This window comes from Tupaia chinensis, unplaced genomic scaffold (assembly GCF_000334495.1).
Source record: "Tupaia chinensis unplaced genomic scaffold, TupChi_1.0 Scaffold146740_1, whole genome shotgun sequence".
Lineage (NCBI taxonomy): Eukaryota > Metazoa > Chordata > Mammalia > Scandentia > Tupaiidae > Tupaia > Tupaia belangeri.
In genome coordinates, this window is record NW_006206595.1 from 1,232,541 (window position 1) to 1,251,077 (window position 18,537).

The 18,537-nt window shown below is 48.0% G+C and overlaps 2 long non-coding RNA genes across 4 annotated transcripts in view; one reads left to right on the forward strand and one right to left on the reverse strand.

The window, feature by feature from the left end:
• Positions 1 to 6: 6 nt before the first annotated feature.
• LOC114006276 (uncharacterized) lies at positions 7 to 2,788 on the reverse strand. The gene is made up of 3 exons (XR_003548021.1): positions 2,641 to 2,788; positions 1,682 to 1,935; positions 7 to 104 (listed from the first exon to the last, which is right to left on the reverse strand). It is a non-coding gene; the product is annotated as an uncharacterized LOC114006276 (long non-coding RNA).
• A 143-nt stretch (positions 2,789 to 2,931) lies between these two features.
• LOC102486474 (uncharacterized) overlaps positions 2,932 to 18,537 on the forward strand; it is a 16,899-nt gene continuing 1,293 nt past the window's right edge. Inside the window, exons 1-4 of one of the 3 annotated variants that reach the window (XR_337504.1) lie at positions 2,932 to 3,280; positions 7,109 to 7,190; positions 10,740 to 10,847; positions 13,004 to 13,468. This is a non-coding gene — a long non-coding RNA (uncharacterized LOC102486474). Of the gene's footprint in view, positions 3,281 to 7,108; positions 7,191 to 10,739; positions 10,848 to 13,003; positions 13,469 to 18,537 lie in introns of those variants that run through there. The other 2 variants (XR_337503.1, XR_003548018.1) reach the window with 2 other exon arrangements.

The following is an 18,537-nucleotide window of genomic DNA, read 5'->3' on the forward strand; positions in this document are numbered from 1 at the left end:
GGACTTGATAAATGGTAGTTATTAATATTAGAAGCGTCTTGTGAAGAGAGCAAGGAATGCTCTTTGGATTCCAATGAAACTGAAGGAATTGCCTCCTGCGGCACCTGAGAGGCAAGGATAAAAACGACATAGTCTTGCAGATAAGCAGGGCCAGTTTACTAGGCAGCCATTCCCTTCTATTAGCCTTAGTGGATCTCCACTTTGGCTGCATACTAGAACCCCCTGAGAAGTGCTTGGAAATACTGATGCCTAGGTCCCGCCTCCAGGATGCTCATTTGTGAGGCCTGCAGTAGGGTCCAGGCTCCTGGGTAGTTTAAAGCTCCCCAGTGTCCACCAGAGGTTGAGATCTAGGCCCGAGGAAGTGGCATAAGAGGTAAGAGGAGGGCCACCATGTCTGCCAGAGCAAGGAGAAGAAGGATATGTAGCTGAGAGCTTCTCAGCACGGGGCTCCCACTCGCCAGTTGGAGCGGCTCCGTGGGGAGAGTGTCAGAATTAGCTTCACTTGAGGTCCAGAATTTCTGAGACACTCGTCCTTTTCATTTCCTACAGCTGCTAAGATGAAAAAAGGGGCCTCTCCAAGAAGAGACAAGAGGTAAGAAAAATACATAAATAAAGTTAAATAAAATAATTTTTAGAAGGGGGGCAGCAGGTGGCTTGGCTGTTAAGGGCGCTGGACTTTCACATTGCTGACTGCGGTTCGAGTCCCAGACCTGGTGGCTTGCTTTCTCTCTCTCTCTCTCTCTCTCCCCTTCTCTGGTCAAGGTAAAATAAATAAATAAAGTTAAATAAAATAATTCTTTAAAAAAAGAAGAAGAAGAAGCAGGAGGATGGACAAATTGACCTCTTAGAGGCTCCTCTCTCATTAGAAAATCATATGGCCCCAAGACCACCAGTGACAGAGGCAGAGGCAGCTACCCCCAGTAGTGGGAAAATTTGTAGTTATATAGTAAATGGAGTTTCTACCTGGTTGCTACAATAATAGGCCAAGCAATTAGGATACAAGTTTCCAGGATCTTTTCCTATATTTCCAAAAAGATAAATCACCCCCGGGAACAGAATCTGCATATTGTAATTAACTGATAAATATTTCATGCCTGATTCAAACTTTCTTCTATTTAATGGCCACAAACTTGAGCACAGAGGAAAGAGGGGAGTAGGGAGAATAGGGGTGTGGGGTGGAGGGATGGTCTACATTGGTTTTGGGGGAGGGAGAAACTGTCCTAGTTGTTTCTTTATTTACTTTTCTCCTGCTCTTTTAAGAAAACATTGCTCACCTGGAAAGAATCAGGTCACAGGTGGTAGAAGGTGAGACCTGGGCTTGTTTGACCTCAGCTCTGACCACCCCCCAGAGAGACCAGTCTCCACGGGGTGCTAGGAGCAGTAGGCTTTGAATTCAAGGGCTTTGTGTTTGAATACAAGTTCTATTCTGCCACTTATTAACACGGGATGATTTTAGGAGATTTTCTTAATTTATCTAAAACTCAGTGTCTTTATCTGTAAAATAGGCATAGCAACTTTGACCTTGTGAGCTGGTCTGCGCCCAGTAGGCATTCAATACAGGATAACTATTACTATCGATAGTAACAGTTCATAGCAAGTCACCCCATTGCATTGCATTGTACCTTTCCTCCTGCCCAACCCCACCCCAAGGTTCAGGGCACCTAAACAATTGAATACTCACTGTGACTATGGTGAATGCCTGATGTCATTTAATCCACAGGACAACCCTGTAAAGGAAGTGTCTTACCCACTATGCCTCTTTCTTATCTATGTTTTGCAGATGTCGGGACTGGGGCTTGTAGAAGTTAAATGTCTTGCCTGGGGTCATGCAGCTAAGTGGTTAAGAGCACAGGCTCTGCCTTCAGACTGTAGTTTCCAGCGTGGGCTCTGCCACTTCACAGCTGCAGGATGAGCCTCAGTGTCTTCATCTGTAAACTGGGAATTTGAATGGTGCCTATGTGAAGGTGGCTGTGAGGATGAAGTGAAATGCAGGTGCAGTGCCCAGCTCAGCCCTGGCACCTGGGCAATGCGCATCCCCAGCGCCGTCCCCCTCAGTGTCTTCCTCTGTAAACTGGGAATCTGAATGATGCCAAGTGAAGGTGGCTGTGAGGGTGAAGTGAGAAATGCAGGTGCAGTGCCCAGCTCAGCCCTGGCACCTGGGCAATGCGCATCCCCAGCGCCGTCCCCCTCGGCCACTCAAGGCTGTGCTGCTCCTTGCTCTTTGGTGCTGTCTGAGAGGTGAGCGTATGAAGGGGCTCCAGAGGCCACAGAGCTACCGTCTCATGAACTCTTCCCCCCACCCCCCTCCACACACACTTCAGTACCCAGGACTTGGGAAAAAGGACACTAAGCAGATTATAACCCCATTTCAGGAATTAAATAAAAACTCAAGACTAACTCAATTTAGCTTCTGATGAGAGGGAAAGGTTAAAAGGGGGTGAGGAGGCATCTGGGCGTACTCTGAGAATTGTTATTGGTTCTGGATCCCCACCCCAGGCCCTCTACAGGGCCATACCCAGTGGGGGATCTCCTGGAGGTAGAGGGATGAAGGAGCCTCAGAAGAGATTGTCACCTAAAGTGGGTGAGGGGTTGAGAAATTGTCCAAAAGCCTTTCCCAAGAGGCACCCTCCCTCACACCACCTTGGCTCGAGTCCTGGATTGCAGGGGCCCCAAGTGCAGATGGGGACTGGGAGCTTGGACTGGTGTGAGGAGAGCCAGGAGACAGCCCTGCTGGAAGCAGTCGCCTCCTTGGGGAGACATCTGAGCTGCTGTTCTCATCACAGAGGGCTCAGCGTGACCGATGCTGCCTTTTCTTACTTTCAGGTGTACTTTTTAGCCTAAAAGCATTATGACGTGTGTACACGTATACACGTATATTTGTGTACACGTATACACGCATATTTGCGACACTTAACTCTGTGGTTACTCAGCCCTTATTCAGCGTCATCCTTTGGGCCAGATTGTTCTGAGCACTGTAAACTAAAAAGAAAGAATCGATTTCTACTTAAGGGAGAGTGGTTATTTTCCTCAGCGTTTTCTCCTGTGCTCCCTGCACTCTGAATCCAGGCTTTAAAAGAGCATTATTTTTCATTATCCGAAGGGGGAAACTGAGGTTCAAGGAAACGAACAGCTTGTTCCGAATTACAGACACAACGTGGCTCCATAGAGGATTCCGAGACAGAAAGCAGCAGGGGAGAAAGGCAGAGAAAGCCCCCCTCTGGTCCCTACCCTGGAGGCGTCGGGCCTCCCCACAGCCCAGCGAATTGAGAGCGCCTGGGAGGTAGGAGCAGCGCAGGGCGGGACTCCCGGGCTCGCCAAACAGCAGGGCCTCGGGCGAGAGCGTCGCCAGCGCGTCCTCATTCTGCGATTACTGTCAGGGGACCATCCATCAGCGCCGCCCGGGACGCTCGGGCCAGACTGCCCGCCGCCCGCCCGGGTCTCTCCAGATCGCATTAGCGTGGGGCGAGGGCGCAGTGCGGCACCGGCTGCTTGGGGAGAGGCGGCGGCCACGCTCCGCCTGGGCGGGCAGGGGAGGGGTCTCCGCGGTGGGGCCGCTGAAGGGGCAGCGGAGAGGCTGGTCCAGGATCCCTTCAGTTCTTCCAGTCTCCCCCTCTGGGATGTAACGTTGCGGAAGGGGGCACTGAAATGGGCGCGGGGGCGGGCCCCATCACAGAAGGCACCTGGGAGAGCTGGGGTAGTGGCGGGAGGAATCTCTAGAAGTTGGGAGTGGAGAAACACCAGTAAGAAGAAAGTGGGATGGCGTGATGGTTAACGCACTGGACGCCCACACGACCAACTGTAGACTCCCCTTCTTGGCGACTTGAAAATCACTCCGGGTGTGTGTGCAGGGAGTGCCCAAAATCCAAAGAGGAGAATAAAGGAGAAGGGATTGGGGCATGGCCATCTGCCCTGGGGGGTGATTTCCCCTTCGCTGTCTCTCTCTGGGGAGGCACCCACACCACAGTGCCCTATGGCAAAAAATAAAAAAAAAGAAGAAAATGAGAGAAAGCTTTGGGTTAGGGGGAGACTGGGAAAGGGAGGTGTGTGCAGAGAGTAGGGGCATTAAGTGGGAGAGGAGGACTTAAAGGGGAAGAAAACGAGAAAAGGTCAGGGAAATAGAAAACCACAGATCATCCGGAGTGAAGCAACCTTGGAGATCATCTACTGTAAACCCCTCTTTTACAGATGAAGAAACAGGCCTGTCTGGGCCTCAGTTTCCTTATCCAGACCTACTCCAGTTTCTGCTGGGCCAGCTCTTGGCCCCAAGGACCATGCGTTTTGAGCATGTGCTCTGCACTGGGCACTGGGGCTGTGGAAATAATCTGACCCTGCCCTCCGGAAGCTGCGTCTTTCCCCAGAGATGCCCCCTGTGCCCTAGCCAGGAGGGGCCCCTGGCCCCACCTCTCCTGGGCACTGAACCTCCTTGCCTTTGTTCTGCTTCTATCTCATGGAGTGTGGTGGTTGCACAGAAGCACCCTCCTCCCCCACTTCCCACAAGACTCCCCAGACGGGTGCTTAGAGTTTGACCACTTGTTCTGTCTCACACAGCCAACAGGCCAGGCCTGAAAGCTGAAAGCAAGGCTCTTACTCTCTGCTCAGTTTGTCCCTGGAAGCAAACCCCACCGGCTGCAGTGAGATCAACTCAAACTGCAATAAGCAGGATTGAGGTTGTATAAGCAGGATTGAGGTTGTATGTGAAGTTCCTCCAGGTCTCACATCTGGAACCATTTTTTTTCTGGGACTTGAATGCAACTGTCCTTCCCCAAGTATGGAGTGGCCACCCACATGTTCTCCTCATTGGATGTCCCGGTCAGTCCTGCATAAGGCATTGTGTTGGGCATCTTGAGGTCCCAGATACCACTGTCCATGGGATTTGTGCTCCAGATGTGGATGAAGTGGCTCCACCTGACTTCCTCCACCACACTGGGGAACCCCCACATCCGTTGTAACTCCCAGACCACCCTCCCTTCCTCCTTCCTCTGGGAAGACTGTGTCTGAGTGGTTCCATCTAACTCTCCACCACCTCTCCACCTAAACCCATTTCCTGACAACCAGAAATGCCTCTCTGTCTAAATCCAACCCTTCCTTGCTACCATGGCCTATCAGCAGCACTTTGACTTGGGATTTTGTGACAGGGATGAAGCAGCACTTTATTTTTTTCTGCAAATATCCCTCCCTCCCAGTGATGCTCAGCCAGTCCTCAATGGTCAGACGGAGTGGGTACAGCCTCCCACCAAGAGCTCTGGAAACAAGCTCTGTACCCTCTGAGGTGTTGGCAATTGTTTTTAAAAAGCTGGCTTCATCCACAGCACAGACTACAATTGGACAAAGGCAAATGTGAGAGTTTCTAATTCCAGAATCTGAGCTCTGTACCAATCCTCCAGTGAGGCCTGGGACCCAGGACAGGTGAGCTGAGCTGGAACATAACAGATTCCATTTCCTACCCCTGTTCCAGCCCCAACTCCCAGGGAATAGGCCCCCAGAGGTCAAGAGAAGTAGACCATTTTGAAGTCCCAGATTAAAGGCCCACAGACAAATTTCTGCATTATTACTTGTTGCAGGCAAAATGTTTCCCTAAGTAAATGGAGATGACTTGGGAAATAGGCTCTTTCTATAGCTCCTGGCGCTTCATCCAGAGCAGGATGGCAGCTTTGCCCCAGGAGCGGAGCTAGCCATTGCGAGGTTGGGAGTAGATGGTGAAGTGGTTCTTCCAAGGGTGTGCCAGGTGAGGGCTTGGGGCACCCAGTCCAGAAGACCATCCAATGAAGGAAGCCTTGGCAATAACTCTGTCTTACTACTAACTTCACATGCGTGGTCTCATGTGATATTCTGCGCTAGTTCAGTGCTGGGCAAGGAGCCTTTGCTTGTTGTGTAAATGGATGAATGAAGAGCTCAGGAGGAAGGTCAGGATCTTCAATTATAGTTGAAGAAACAGAGGCACACAAAGGTTAAATGACTTGCTTGCGATCAGAAGTTTCATCAAGGGCAGGGCAAAGTTTGAGCAGAGAGTCACTTTGGTGGCGGGGAGGAGGGAGACAGGAAGGAAGGGAATAAACTGCCAGACACCACACCAGGGACAGAGGAGAGCTCTGTAAAGAGATGACTTTCTCCCTGGAGGTGGGTCTATAGCACATAAACAGTTCTGCAAATGACCTGGGTGGTCAATGGGAGCTGGCCACTGAAGACCAGAAGAGAAAGCCAACACTGGCAGTGATCCCCAGCCCTTTGCCAACTTTAAATGCTGGGTGGCATCAGGCTGGTCATGCTTCCCTCTGAGCCTCTAGAGAGTGCAGATACCAGATGAGGAGGAGAGTGCACGTGGTCAGGAAGGTCATTTTCCTCAGGGTAACAGTAGAAGGCATCTCATTCCCACTTTCCTAAATATGTTTTCTGTTGTTACTGTTGTTGCTTTTGTCTGATTTTAATTATTTTATTTTTTAAGGAATTATTTATTTGTTATTACTGTTATTATGTTTAATTTGACCAGAGAGAGACAGAGAGAGAAAGGGAAAGTGAGAAAGCAAGCCATAGTTCTGGGACTTGAACCACAGTCAGCCATGTGGGAGTCCAGTACCTTAACTATTGCACCACCTGCCAGCCCCCTAATTATTTTATTTTTGAAAGGGAAATAGGGGTACATGGTTCAAAACTTAAAAAGCAACAAATTACGCAATGATATGTAAGTCTCCCTCCCATCCTCAGGTCTCCAAGGCCTTTTTAATTTTGCTATAGAACATGTGCACTTGCTAGAGAGAGAGAGAGACAGAAAGTGAAAAATCCCCGGCAGGGATGGTCGCCTACAATTTCTTCCCTTCCATTCTCCTCTTTGGATTTTGGGCATGCATGCACACAGGGCCAATGTCATTTCCAAGCTGACAGGTCCTGGATTGAACTACAGAGTCAGCCATGTGGGATCCAGCTTCCTTAACTACCACACCACCTGGCTGGCCCCAAAGATACATATTTTTTTTTTTTCCTTTTCTTGGCTTGAACCATGAAGCCACCATAGAGCTGAGGGGACAATGATGTTTGGAGAGCAGTGGTAGAGAGATGCACATGGACTGGTGGGGCCTTGGTGGACTAACTACTCTCAATTTCCCCTTCCCAGACTGGTAAAATGCAGAAACTAGGGCAGAGAGCGGATCAATGGCTGCATGCCTTGGGAGTTGAGAAGTCTTGCAAGTAAGAGGGTAGGTTTGGGGCCAGGCTGAGGTGGGGCCTCTCCAGGCCTCTAGCCATCCACACTCCTACCTCAGAGCCTGGCAGACTCACAAGGCCCTTTGTGTTAGCCTGACTGAAGTGTGCTCCCTGTTGGGTCCTGCTCAGATTTCCAGAGAACAAGCCTCCCTGCCTTTCCACTACCACTTGTTGCATGATTGGGAGATTTTCTTCTTCTTTTTTTTTTTTTAAGAGAGATTTTCGCAGGAACCAGCAGTTAGCGTAATGGCTATGTCGCTGGACTCCCACGTAGTCAACCGTGGTTTGCGTCCCGGACCCGGTGGCTTAAAACTCACGCCGGTCACATGTGCATGCGTGCCCAAGATCCCGAGAGGAGAATGGAGTAGAAGGGATTGAGGCGTGACCATCCCCCCTGGGGGGTGATTTCTCACTTTCTTTCTCTATGTCTCTCTGTGTCTGTCTGGCGAGCACACGCGCCCTGTAGCGAAAAACCTCTCAAATAAAAAAAAAAAAACAAAGAGAGATTTTTGCTATAGGGCATGTGTTCTCACTGGAGAGACAGAAAGCAAGAAATTACCCCCTGGGTGGGGATAGCCATACTGCAATCCCTTCTCCTCCATTTTCCTCTCAAAATCTTGGGCATGCACACACACGCCCAGTGTGTTTTAAGCTGCCGGGTCTAGGACTCAAACTGTAGTCGACTACGTGAGAGTCCAGCGACGTAACCACTACATCATCTGCTGGTCCCAGGGAGATCTTTCTTGATATGTAACTCCAGTTCCTTCTAGGAAGGAACTCTTGGGCACAGCCCATGGTTTTATATTCTGCCCTCAGTGGGGATGGACCATCCTCTTTGAAATGATAGCCTCTGTTGACTCAGCTTCCCCCTCCCACTTGCATAAACCATATTTATTTAGGCACTGCAATTTCACCTTGATCTTTTCCCTTTTAAAAAAGTTTAAATTGGGGACCAGCAGGTAGCATGGTGATTAAGGTGTTGGACACGCCCATGTGGCCCACCACAGTTCAAGTCCTGGGCCTGGTGGCTTGCTTTTGCAATTTCTCTCTCTCTCTCTCTCTCTCTCTCTCTCTCTATCTCTGGCCAAATTAAAATAAATGAATGAATAAATAAAATTTTAAAAATTTAAATTTTTGTTTTTATATTTTTTATTTACATTTAACCACTGTACTTTTATTTATTTTTTATTTATTTATTTATTTTTTTGGAGAGATTTTCGCTATAGGGCGCGTGCGCTCGCCAGACAGACAGAGAGAGACATAGAGACAGAAAGCGAGAAATCACCCCCCAGGGGGGATGGTCACGCCGCAATCCCTTCTCCTCCATTCTCCTCTCGGGATCCTGGGCACGCACGCACACGCGCCCGGCGTGAGTTCCAAGCCACCGGGTCCGGGACACGAACCGCGGTCGACTACGTGGGAGTCCAGCGACATAGCCATTACGCCAACTGCTGGTTCCCTGTACTTTTATTTTTAAGAGGCTTTTTATTTTATTTATTTTTTGCTATAGGGCATGTGTGCTCGCTGGAAAAACAGAGAGACAGAGAACAAAAAGCGAGAAATCACCGCCTAAGGGAGATCACCACGCTGCAATCCCTTCTCCTCCATTCCGCTCTAGGGTTCTTGGGCAGTCATGCACACACGCCCAGTGTGAGTTTAAGCCACCGGATCTGAGACTCAAACCGCGGTCAACTATATGGGAGTCCAGCAACATAGCTATTATACCAACTGCTGGTCCCAACCACTGTGCTTCTTTACAGTGCACAACATGTTTTTTCCCAGCATGAATGCCAATTAGTCAAGTCAAAGACATTACCATATACGTTATCATCCACAGATAACCTCTCATTTTTGTGTCTATGAAGTGTTTTGTTTTATTTTGTTTTTACCCTGATCCCCTCCTTCCCACCTCCCTACCTTGGTCTTTTTCCAGATTCAGAAGCTGCTAGTTTACTCCGCTGTCTTTCAGCTATGCCCACTACCTGGAGGACTTCCTTAGGTTTACCTACCTGTATTATCTGGCCCCTCATTACCTCTCTGTCAGCCCTCTCTACTCTTCAACCTAGTCTAACCTCCATTTTCAACCACCTCATTCTTGCCCTGCACACCCCTTTGGTACTATCATCCCAAAGTATACGCTGGGGGCCACCAGTGGTGTGGCGGTTAAGGTGACTGGATGCCCCGTGGGAGAATGTGTATTTCAAGTCCTGGATCTAGAAGCTTGAAAAATGCACTGGACATGCGTCTGTTCCCAAAATCCCAAGAGGAGACTGCAGGAGAAGGGATTGCAGTGTGGCTGTTCCCTGGGGTGTGTGTGGGGGGGATTCTCACTTTCCCCTTCTCTCTATCTCTCTTTTGGTTTCTCCCCAGGAGGTACACAAACCCATAACAAATTTAAAACTAACTAAATAAATAAAGTATACTTTGGTTTGAAGATGGTAGTATCTCAACCTAAAGCCAAGTCCTCCACCTGAATCAGGGTGCAAATTCAGGCTAGTCCTTTGCCAACTGAATCTCCCTGTTTTTGGTGATGCCCAAGTCCAACCCTTGCGTTTGTGCTCATCACTCACACTCCCAGATTCTCACTCATGGCCTGCTGTGACAGGGAGCACAGTTAACCCCACACCTGATGGCCTCCCTCCGACCTCCCTCCAAATCTTGCTCTGCTTAACCTCATCCTTTGCATTTACTCACTGTGCACTAGCCCAGGTTCTTGGAACACATTAGTTAGCAAAAGAGAAAAAGACCCCTGTCTGTGTGAAATTTATATTCTCCACACAGAGACAGATAATATACTTACTAAATAAGTAAATGGTATCTTGTATTAGACAGTGATCATTATTATAGCGGGGAAAAGTAGATCAAGAAAAGAGGAATCAGGATAGAGGGGAAACCAGAGATTTTAAATATGGTAATCAAGGAGGTTCCCGTGAGATTATAGGATGCGAACAAAGACTTACAGGTGAAAGAGTAAGTAAATCCTACACATATCTTGGCAAGAGTATTCCAAGTAGAATAGGAAGTGCAAATGCCTTGAGGCAGGAATATGCTTGGCAAATGGCAGAACCTCAAGGCCAATGCGGTTGGAGGGAAGTGAGCAAGAGTGGGAGGAGATGATATCAAAACGGTTAATGAGGGGCCAGATGATGTAGGACCTTGTGGGGTAACCTAAGGACTTGGCTTTTTACTCTGAGTGAAACAAGAAGGAAAGAGGAAAGACACGATTGGACTTCAGTTTCCTTTTTTTTTTTTTTTTTTTTTTGGAGAGGTTTTTGCTATACGGCGCGTGCATTCGCCAGACAGACAGACAGAAAGCAAGAAATCACTCCCCAGGGGGGATGGTCACGCCACAATCCCTTCTCCTCCAGTCTCCTTTCAGGATCTTGGGCATGCACGCACACGCGCCCAGCATGAGTTTAAGCCACTGTGTCCGGGACTCGAACTATGGTCCACTACGTGGGAGTCCAGCGACATAGCCATTATGCTAACTGCTGATCCCTGGACTTCAGTTTTCTAACCATCCTTCTATTGTTTGTGTTTAGAATAGATTGCATGGGGCAAGGGACGATGCGAGGAGACTTGTTGAAAGGTTACTGCACTAGCCCATGAGAGAGATGAGCGCTTGGAACAGGGTGACCACCATGGACATGGTAAGAAGGGCCCAGGTTCTGGATTTGGTGATGGGCTCCTCTTCCTTGGCTTTCATCCTTTGCTCTTTTCCCTTTCTTTTTTATAGGTTGTGTGTTTTCTATTTCCTTGAAGGCTGAGTGCTCTCAGAGGGTGGGGTTCGATTCCTGTCCCCAGCATCCAGGGCAGGGCCCTGTGCAAAGGCAGCCACTGCCAAGGAGCAGGCTGAGGAGCACGAGCTTCGCGGCAGCCGTCACAGGTTCCCTGAGCCGAGCGAGGGGAGGCGGCTGCTGTCTCTAAAGAGGACGTGATGGACAGTTATTGAAGGCGCTCAGCTGGGGGCTCCACTCTAGTCTTAATCTGAGCCGCCCTCAAGGAAATCATAACCAGCTCTTAAAAACATGTTAAGACCAAAGCTGGTGCGTGTGTTTGAGCAGAGCTTCAGACAGCTACTTAACACTGGGGGCCCCCAGGCCTGCAATTCCTCCACTCCTTGCCTTGCCCTCTACCACCCCCATAGCTGACTGGTGTTTATCGGCCAAGACGTTGTTTAAATCACACTCATTTCCTATAAACATCTCACTTGAAATGCCATCCGCTCCTCCAGAAATTCATCTATCACCAGCTTGGGGGTGTACTCGAGGAGCCTTGGGGTGATGGCTCCCCACCTGTTTCCCCTGTCTCCCCCACCACACTCCGGTCATCTCTCTTCTCTGACCTATATTCTCGGGTTTCACGCCATAAGAACTACTTCCCCTCCGTGTAACAGGGCACTTAGTGCCAGGATTATTTATAACACGGAGATGGCAACAGGCTACAGGGAGCAGCCCAGTCATGGACGCTTTCTCTTTCAAAGCTCAGTAAATAGACCTGGGTCACCATTTCCCACCTGGTGTCTTGACCTCCTCTGTGCCTCCTGCCAGCTTCAAGAGGACATGGGGGGATAGGGAGACAGGGGTTTGGATCAGGTCAACCTTGCCTTCAGAGTATAAAGTGCTTTTAAGTCAGGCCCCAAATCCAGTTTCCCCCTCACTGAAGCTCTATTCCCTGGCCAGATTTCCCTGCCTTGGGCGAGCTCTCTTCCTGGAGACAGCTGCTCCTGGGACTTGCTCTCACCCAGGCAGCCTGCTGCCTTCCCAGGAAAGCCGGCACCATGCCCCATCACAGTGGCAGAGCTAGGAGCTGCGGAAGTCATCTGATTCAGGCTGGAGCAGGGGTCTGGGAGACTGAGGGGTTCCTCTGAGGAAAGGTTTGAATTGGCTCAATTTAGGTTTAGAGGCAGGGGCATGGATGGATTCATATCTTGAGGGTTAAAAACATTGTAACCAGCTTTTTCACCCTCGGAGCTGCAGCTGTTCACTGGTTGTCCTAATCTGAAGGCTCCACTGGTGTCTAAGACTGGAGGAGCTTATTCCACTTTATAGCTTCTCTACCAATTCCATTTCTTTGGCCAGGGTTACATAAAGTACCAGGCCTTCAATCCTTCCTCAAGGCCTGATCCAACTCCTTTCCTGGCACTGAGACACCTTCACCTCCTCTGTCTACACCTGTACCACTCACCCCACTGTAGAGGCGGCTCCCCAGTGAGTTCCAGGGAGCCCGGGTAGCGACTGTGAGGAAGCAGGGAGGGATCAGGAGCGAACCCAAGGTAGGGCAGGCAGGGGAGCCAGCCCTGGTCTTTGGGGGGTCAAGTCATGCCCCTTTATAAGCCAAATGATGAAAAAAAGTTCTAAGGGGAACATATGACTCCATAAAATAAAGGGACATAATTGGGAGCGATATCTAATTTATCTATTGAATGCCTCCTACGTACTCTTTTATCACTTAGATGGACAGAATATAATTGGTGTGCTGAATGCCATCAATCTCAGGGCCTGGGCTTCCTGTGCTGGCTACACCTATTACTGTCAGATTATGACACTGTAATACCAAGATCAATGACATTTTAAATGTGCTCCAGTTATGGGCAATTGCTGACAATAAAAACAGTGACAAATTGATGAAACTTGGGCAGCGATGATCTGGTGTCAAAAATAAACCATAAATAATCTGCTTTCCAAACTGGGAGAGGTGCCTGGGACTCCTGCTTAGGGGGAAAGGCCGGGGGAGAGAAGAGCCCACTGAGCCACAGTATCTTGGCCACTCAGGGCACCCTCTTGCTTTGGAAAATTTTCTCTAGGCTGGCCTGCCAGGCCCCTACAGGAAGATGGAGAAGGATCTCTGGTCAAGGCCCGGGAACCGTTTTGAGATCATCCCCGTCACTGAGACTGAGAGGTGTCTGTGTGTGGCTGCCAAGTTGCGAGTACACAAGCTCACTGAGATGCTGGCAGGTGGTCTTCTGAGGTCCTTCCCGCACCAAGGAATTAGGACAGACTGGCCGAGTCATAGAATCAAACTTAGCCGATGCTAAAACCAAGAGAGACTTTAAGAACCAATTCAAGAAGAGTCAGGCTCTGCCTTCCATACTTGCTCCGCAGAAGGACCCAGGCCTTCCTTACCCTTGCCTCAACTTGCTCAGGTATTCTCTCTCTAGGCTAATTCTCTCCCCATCCATTGGTGGGAACTCCAGACCTTCAGCCAGCAGAGCTATTTGGAGAATATATGAAGATGGATCTCCTCCAGCTCCAATCCTTATAAAGGGATGGCTTTAATAGTGTTCTCACATTAAAGAAATCTCTTCTTTGAATAATCGCAATTTTTAAATATGAGTACTATTGTCGATACTACTGTTACGAGGATCATGACTATTGAGCACCATGTATTGAGCAACTGCTACATGCCAAACTCTGTTTCGGAGGTTTTGTGTATATTAACTTTAATCCCCTCCAGCGCCTCTATGGAGTGAGTATTATTTTTCACATTTTGGAAGTGAGGAAAGAGGCTTGGAGTCTTAGTAACTTGTCTAAAATGACACAGCTGATAAATAACAGAACAAGAAAGAAAGCTAGGACACCAACTCAATGCTCACCTTCTCTTCCCATGGTTCCTTTCACAGACCTTTCCATCCCATTTTACAGATGAAACGAAGGGGCTCCCTCAAGAACCTGTGACCAGTCAGGAACAGAGCTAGACCTAATCCTAACTTTTCTGCCTCTTTTTATTTTATACCCATGCTCTTTCTAGATGTACTACAAGAGACTCCTTCCCTGGGAGGCCACAACTCATTCAGCTAGGTGCTCCAGCCTTAGACTCCAAAAGACAGGAGCATGGGCATGTGCAGCCAAGCAGGCAGGTATTTGAATCCTCTCTGCCACTTTATTTATTTATTTATTTATTTTTAAAATTATCTATTTAATTTTATTTATTAATTCACATATTTGAATTTGACCATATATATATATATATGGAGAGAGTGAGAGAGAAAGTGAGAAAGCAAGCCACTTGGTCCAGGACTTGAACTGCGGCTGGCTATGTGGGAGGGTCTGTGTGGCCTTAGGCAAGCTACTCCACCGTGAGCTTCAGGTGATTATGAGAGTTTAAATGACTTACGCATATAATAGCAAGATGACATGGAGCCTGGCACACAGTAAGAGCTCTTTAAACAGTGGTCATTAGAACTATAACCTGGGACAGTGGCAGAGAAGTTTAAAAAATAAAAAGTCAAACAGAGAAGGCACTCATTTGGGGAGACCACACTCTAGCACTTCTCATCTGGATTTAAATGCCCCAGGGCCACAGTATGATGGCTACATGCTGGGACTGTCACAAGATACATCAGAAGCCTCTAAGGGGACTACAATGACAAATAGCTTAAAGCATCATTTTTGTATTAAGATGCAAAAAATATGTAATAAAATACAAAGTTTGCACAATCTGAAAGCTAAAACTTAAGACCTCTGAAGCATCCGGCCCTATTATGTCCGTAGTTTTTAAAAAGCCTGAGTGTCACATAATGTAAATGATGAGTGTCAGCACCCTGCTGTCTTTCATTATACTTTTTTTTTTTTTTTAAATTTTAAGAATGAATTTGGTTCTTGTTAACAGTCCTTTAAGCTAAGTCCCCTGACTGGTAGGATCCAAGTTTGCTTTCTTCCCCCTGTTATCAGTGGGACTTTAGCAGAAAAGTTTGAGAATGTCTATTTTGAGGACAGAACTTGAACAAGAGCCAGGATTTCTTTCCTTTTTTTTAGAGAGAGAGATTTTTGCTATAAGGAGTGTGTACTCAACAGAGAGACAGAAAACGAGAAATCACACCTCAGGCAGGTAGCTACACTGCAATCCCTTCTCCTCCATTCTCCTCTCGGGGTCTTGGGCACACACTCACACACACCAGGTGTGAGTTTTAAGCCACTGGGTCCAGGACTCAAACTGTGGTTGACTTCTCAGGAGTCGGGCAAGGTAACCATTATGACATCTGCTGGCCCTAAGAGCCAGGATTTCTGACTTCTCCACTTCTTAAAAGAGTAAAACAGGGGCCAGCAGGTGGCATGGAGGTTAAGGTGTTGGATCCCACATGACCAACTCCACAGTTCAAATCCCGGATCTAGTGGCTTGAAAATCATATTGGTACATGTACATACAGGCCCAAAATCCGAAGAGGAGAATGGAGGAAAAGGGATTGTGGTGTGGCCTTACTCCCTGAGAGGTTCCCCCCCACACACACACTCTCTCTCTCCAAAGAGCACACACATCCTATAGCAAAAAGCAAAAAAATAAAATAAAATAAAGAGTAATACAAAGCAATCACAACATTGTTTTACCTTCAAGTTTAGCATTAAGAACGTGAAGTATTCAGTTTAAATTTATGATGCTTATTTCTGATCCCTTCCTGTTTAATAGTTGCTTGCTGGGAACCAGCAGTTAGCCTAATGGCTATGTCGCTGGACTCCCACGTAGTCAACCGCGGTTCATGTCCCGGACCCGGTGGCTTAAAACTCATGCCGGGGGCATGTGCGTGCGTGCCCAAGATCCCGAGAGGAGAATGGAGGAGAAGGGATTGCGGCGTGACCATCCTCTCTCGGGGGTGATTTCTCACTTTCTGTCTCTCTGTCTCTCTCTGTCTGTCTGGTGAGCACACGTGCCCTATAGCGAAAACCTCTCCAAAAAAAAAAATAATAATAATAATTGCTCACTGAACCACTAATCAACCAAGTGAAAAGTCACACTTTATGGGAAGCTACAAAGCATAACACTTAAAATTAGTTGGCTTCTTAAGGAAAACCCCAAAGGCTACCTGTGACTTACATGTTTTTACATTTTATGACCACAGAGGAAATTACCTCAATCCCCTCTCCTCCATTTTCCTCTTGGGATTTTAGGCACACATGCACACACACTCAGCATGATTTTCAAGCTGCTGGGGCCAGAACTTGAACCATGCAGTTGACCATGTGGGATTCAGCCACTTCAATCTCTACACCATCAACTGGTCCATGGTCTTCTCTTTCTTTCTTTCTTTCTTTTTTTTTTTTTTAATTATTTTATTTAACTTTATTTATTTATTTATTTTTAATTTTGACCAGATAGTGACTGAGTGACAGACAGAGAAAGAGAGAGAGGGAAAGTGAGAAAGCAAGCAGCCAGGTCCGTGACTCCAACTGCAGTTGGCCATGTGGGAGTCCTGCGCTCCCAACCACCGCGCCACCTACTGCCTCCCCTTTTTTTTGAGAGATAGGTTTTTGCTATAGGGTGCGTATACTCACTGGAGAGGGACAGAGAGACAGAAAGCAAGAAATCACCCCGCGGGGGGGATGACAATACCGCAATCTCTTTTCCTCCATCCTCCTCTCTGGATCTTGGGCATGCACAAACACGTCCCTGGTGTGAGTTTTAAGCTGCCAGGTCTGGAACTCGAACCCTGGGTTGACTTGTGAGTGTCCAATGATGTAATCATTATGCCTTCTGCTGGTTCCTAGCCTTTTCTTTTTAATGATATATGTAACAGATTTATGTTTTTTAAGAATTATTTTATTTAACTTTATGTATTTATTTATTTATTTTTATATGACCAGAGAGGGACAGAGTGAGAGAGAGAGAGAGAAGGAAAGTGAGAAAGCAAACTGCCAGGTCCAGGACTTGAACCATGGTCAGTAATGTGGGAGTCCAGCATCCTTAACCACCACACCACCTGCTGGCCCAAATAAATGTTAATTGTAGAGAATTTTGACAGTTCAGATAGATAGAAAGGAGTAGGAAAAAAAGTCCCAGTTTCTCTGCCACGGAGAACCCTGGTTAGCTGGGTAAAAGTCACATGATTTGGGGGACCATGTTTAGCCTGTTTAAGGTGGACATCTACATAGCCTAATTGATGGTTTAGAACTCTGCTCAGTGCAGGGGTTCAGAGAGGTGGTATTCTGCAGTATAGTCACTGTGATAAAATTTGGAAGTCTGGAGACCAGCAAATGGCATAATGGTTATGTCTCTGGACTCCCACAGAGTTGTCTGCTGTTCAAGACCCAGATCTGGCAGCTTAAATTCACACTAGGTGCATGTGCATGCATGCCCAAAATCCCAAGAGGAGAATGGAGGAGAAAGGATTGCAGTGTGGCCATCCTCCCTGGGGAGGGATTTCTCCCTTTTTGACTCTCTGTTTCTCTCTCTTTCCAGTGATCACACACACCCTATAGCAGAAACCTCTTTAAAAAAAAAAAAAAAAAATTGGAAGTCTGCCCAAGTTCCAGGTGGGAGGGCGCTGGCTGCAGACTGGTCTGCACATCTTGAGTTGGGCCTCCGGTGACTCTAGGGATTGGACCCAGGGGACAAAGGGCCTTTTTGTTGGGTCTCATCACACCTTCAAATAGCAGGCTCAGAAAAAGACTCCAAGATGTTCTTCTCCATCTACTCCATTGCTTCACAGTGTTTAAAATTCCTTGAACGAAGTGCGAGTTTGGGGCTAGCCTGTGGTGTAGTGGTAAAGGCAGCTGGATCCCACATGACTGACTGTACGGTTTGAGTCCTGTACTTAGCAGCTTCAAAAACGTGCCAGATGAGTGTGTGTGTGTGTGTGTGTGTGTGTGTGTGTGTGCCCCAAATCCTGAAAGTAGAAATGGAGAAGGCGGGATTGCAGTGTGGCCATCCTCCATGGGGGGGGGTGCTTTCTCACTTTCTCATTTTCCCTCTTTCTCTCTCTCTCCCTCTATACCAAGTGCATTCACCTGCTAGCAAATTAAAAAGGGGGGGGGAAGATCAAGTGTGATTTGCAAGAACTCCTTAGAAAGGGAGCCTGAACTTTGATCCATGACAGCTCCATTTCTGAGAAAAGGGTATATCTTCCTCTGCCAGAGCAAAGAAAACGATCCTTTCGGTTTCCCCCACCCCACCGGGCACAGGGGATGGTAAAACCATTCCCACCCCAGAGCCCAGGGATGAAGGAGGGAAATGTGCTTAACTGTAGCCAGCACCCAAAGAACTCAGACCAAGTGACTAGAGGTTCAGGCGAGGAGCTGGAGAGAGGGACAGACAGGACAGACAACAGCACTCCATTGCACTCAGCAAACCAGTGCTGGAGGCAATAGGAAGGACAGGGCAGGCTTCCATGCAGGTGGGACATGTCCGAGAAGAACAAAAGCAATGGAGCTGTGAGGAGGAGACCGGCCAGAGGTGAATTAGCTGCAGAGGGTGGCAGGGCCTGGGCCTGAGCAGGGATGGTGGGGAGAAGAAGGGAGGGATGGCAGTGGCTCTGAGGGAGCTCTTTGCAGAAAGTAGCCTTTTGAGGCGAAGAGCCAAAGCTCTGGGTCTTAAGACCAGGAAAGCAGGCTGTATTTCACCTCTTTC